This window comes from Alligator sinensis, unplaced genomic scaffold (genome assembly GCF_000455745.1).
Source record: "Alligator sinensis unplaced genomic scaffold, ASM45574v1 scaffold442_1, whole genome shotgun sequence".
NCBI classification, from domain to species: Eukaryota; Metazoa; Chordata; order Crocodylia; family Alligatoridae; genus Alligator; species Alligator sinensis.
The window spans coordinates 3,885,614-3,889,502 of NW_005841829.1; positions in this window are offsets into that span (position 1 = coordinate 3,885,614).

The following is a 3,889-nucleotide window of genomic DNA, read 5'->3' on the forward strand; positions in this document are numbered from 1 at the left end:
ATACTAGAGATCAGGGACTAAACATAGACATTGGATTTTTGATACATTACAATCTGCCTGGCAACTGACTCCCCAGCCCAGCCCAGCCCCTGGCTTGTTTACTTTTCATTCCATCCAGGAAGAGCGCACACCAACTGCTGAAGCTTCCTTAGCCTGACGAAGGGTTTTTGAACCCGAAAGCTTGCTTAATAACTATTCTGCAACCATTTGGGTTGGTCTAATAAAAGATATCAAATTCACCCAAGGAACCTTGTCTGCCTATATCCTTAGACCAACGCGGCTACAACCTAAACCCCTGCGGAAATAACAATAATTCATCTTAAAATTTCATGAAAATCCATTTCTGTGGATTTTATGGATTATTTTTACCATATGGGGCCTCTTAAACTGGACATAGTTTAGGGCCTCAGGATGTCATAATCCAGCACTGACTGAGCAGTAGCAATGAGTTTGTTGGCAGGCACTAACTGCTCGGCAACCATACTGCACAGTAGTAATGAGTCCATTGCTACTGTGCAGTAGTATCTAAAAAAAACCCCAACCCTTCCAGAGACTGTACTGCGCAGTAATGCCAGTTGCAGCACAGTCATTTAATACTTGTTTATGCATCTACATGAGCTTATGCTTATTCGTCTGCATGAGTGGCAGTTATTACTGCGCAATCCGCCACTTGTGCAGACGTGGCCGCTGTCTGTCAATGAGAACTGGAAGGAGGCTGTTAGTTCATTTCACAGAGACCACTGAGCCATCATGTGGTGGTATTTTCTGATCACCACCAGTCAGGAGAAAATTGAGATGAAGGATCTAGGCTGAAAAATCCTATATGAGCCTCCAAACAAACTCTGTGCTCCTCACATTCCCAAAGGCTGCGGAAAATCAAATCCAGATTGAGGCATTACAGCTAAACCCAATCTACCCACAATCCAATCCTCTGAACTCCCAAATATTTGTCATATGTGGCATAGGGGATGCAGTAACGAAACTTAAGGCCTAACAAGGATTAGCAAGAAAATGTTTCTGTTATCACTTCTGAGCTAAAAGTGGAGTCTTCACAATGTTTTCCCTTTTGAGGTGCAGTAATTGGTTTACGATTAGGCAGGAAGCTGTACCAGTATTATTGCTCTAAAGGAGCCAGTGTTATCAAAAAACAACACATCAGGGCCTGTCCTCACAGGAAGGGAATCATGAGTAATCAACAGTGCTATAATCCAATTGGCTGCTGGTCCCTTTGTGTGGACAGTACAGTGTGTAGGAAAAAATTCTTTAGGGACTTTTGTTTGAAATAACAGTATTTTAAAAGACACCAAATTCCTCTTTTCTTCTTGCTGTGGCTTTTCCAAACTTTCATGGTATTTCCTCAGAAGAAGTAACTGGGGCAACGATGGAATTAAACAATGGTTTATTTATATTGATGCAAGGCTTTTCATTGTGATGGATGTTTTACATCTATGGGCCCTGTTCTTCCCATTCATTCCACCAGTGCAAAGCTACCACCCCACAGCAAGTGGTGGAGGCATCACAGCTCCTCTGTTCTACTCCCAACCTCTATGTAGGCTAATTTTTTGAAAGCTCTGTATAAAATGGTAGATACACCCATACGCATGTGAATATGCAGATAATCACTGTCACAGGAGCTGTGGCCAAGGTAAAGGGAAAATGGCCAATGCTTTTCTTATAGACCTAGCACCATAATTCAGTCTACCTTCAAGCTCCCCATGGCTGCTGCTCTTCAGTTCTGACTGTGCAATGTGCCCCGGGATCAAACTGTGAAGCTCCATGGATTAAGCTCCTTGATGAAACTGTGGCAGCAACCCAAGATGCAAGGATCTGCCCACAGTGCAATCAGGATGCAAGACCCCTGCCCAACGACACTACCTCTCTCATTATGCTCAATCCTAGCACTAGAATTGATTGCAGCCATTCTTGGGGTATGGACTTGCACATAATTTACCTCAGGGTAAATGGCACTGGGTCTTGTGTTCATGCCATTACCCTGAAGTAAGTAAAATCCAACGTGTGGGTTGTTTAGACCTTCATGAAAGAGGGCCAAGCTAGGGATTGGCAACGTTTTGTGGCAGAGGGGCCGGAATGACCCAGCTCAGGTCAGAGGTGGGTAGGCATTAAGAGCCAGCCACTGCTGCTGTTTCTCCCCTGCACTTGGGCAGTTACCTGGGGGCAGCTAACACAGTAAAACCCACTCTCTTTGAGGTAGACTGTTTGCAGTCTGGAAAGTTGAACTCTGAAGGGGTGAAGCCAGGGAACTCTTTGTGGCAGGGTTACAGCTTCCCCAGTGGTCTGACAAAACCTTGTTCTCCAAGGCTCAGTGCAAGGTCTACTTATTCAAGTTTTCCCTCAAGGGGTACTTTGAGTGGTAGAACTGTTTTCAGATCTCAGTTGCTCTCCTCAAGTTGACTTTTTGTCAGCTTGGTTGTTTGTTTCATCAGTGATGTCTGTAAACTGAAGCCTTTGTGCCCAGAGGGTATGTAAACCAAGAAGCTTTTAAAAGCCAAAAGATAAATAAAAATACAATCTTGAATAAACAATAGGCTTTTGTCCTAATTTCCTTCCTTTCCCTAATGGATGCCAATAAAAGTTCTGCATTTCCCAGTGTATCAACACAACAGTTCCATTTAATAGAAGCCCTCACAGCCAATAAAATTGATGTGACCAAATCAATAGTCCAATACTTGTTTCCTTAAAACATTTATTTGGCTAGTGTGACCATAAGAGGTTTCTACTTTCTTAGCAGAGTAAATTCTACATTTATCCAGAAAGTGTGGCATATTTTAGGGACCTACATATTTCCAATGAAGCCAGTAGAATTAAATCTGGCTCAGTATATATCACTGAAGCAATTCTCTTATCAAATATATTTTTAAACATCACATTCCAAAACTGCTTTAACTTTAACAATCCTTAGGCTAAATAACCCCACTTACTTACTTAGAAAAGGCCTTTCCGTATGCATACAACCTTAACCCATAGAGAAGGGAACGATGATTTAAATTTCTGTACTTTTTCTATTTTGTTCTTGCAAACTAAAGACATACCCTTGACAAGATCTGGAAACAAGCTTACATAGGACCAGAACTAGACAGTCAAGCTAAGAGATCATACACTTTGGAAATATATTTGATCATATTAAACATAGGCCATGTCACTGAAATATGGTAATAACAGTTACGGCCTGATTTTCAGAGGTACCGAGTAGTCTCCGTCCCATTTACTGCAATGGGAACTACATCCTCCAGGTTTGGGCCCTTGAACTATACATCTCATTCAGTACCACTCATGTCAATCACAGCTTAGTTATACTAATAGTACCAGTTCTTTGTACTTTCTTAGTGCCACTGTTGTGTCAATCTCTAATGTCATCATAAACTTTAAAAGAACAGCCCTAGGTATGTCCACACATTCATTATTGTGCCATAGTTACTGCACATTTAGTTTAGTACTTCATTAATGAAAAACTAAATGAATGCACAGTAACTACATTTACTGCGCAGTAGTGCTGGCGCACTGGGTTTTTTTTGGTGATACTTACTGTGCAGTAGCCTATTAACACTGAGCAGTAGGTTATCAGCACAGTTTTTGACTGGCATGCTACTGTTCAGTGTTATTATGCTACTGTGTAGGAAGCATCTGGTGTAGATGCACCTCCTGTGAGGTGAACTGGGGTTGCTGTTGAGCCCCACCACTCTGAAAGGCCCAAAGGAATTAATCATTCCTGTTATCTTAATCTTAGAAATCTGTAGTATCATCTGGACCCCTTCCTTCAGACATCCATTTTGTGCACAGCTGCTCTTACCACGAAGAACTTTTCCTTATATCTCTAGTCATTTTGTGTTCGGGCCATTGTTCCTGAGATATTGTGGTTTGTTTCTTCCTT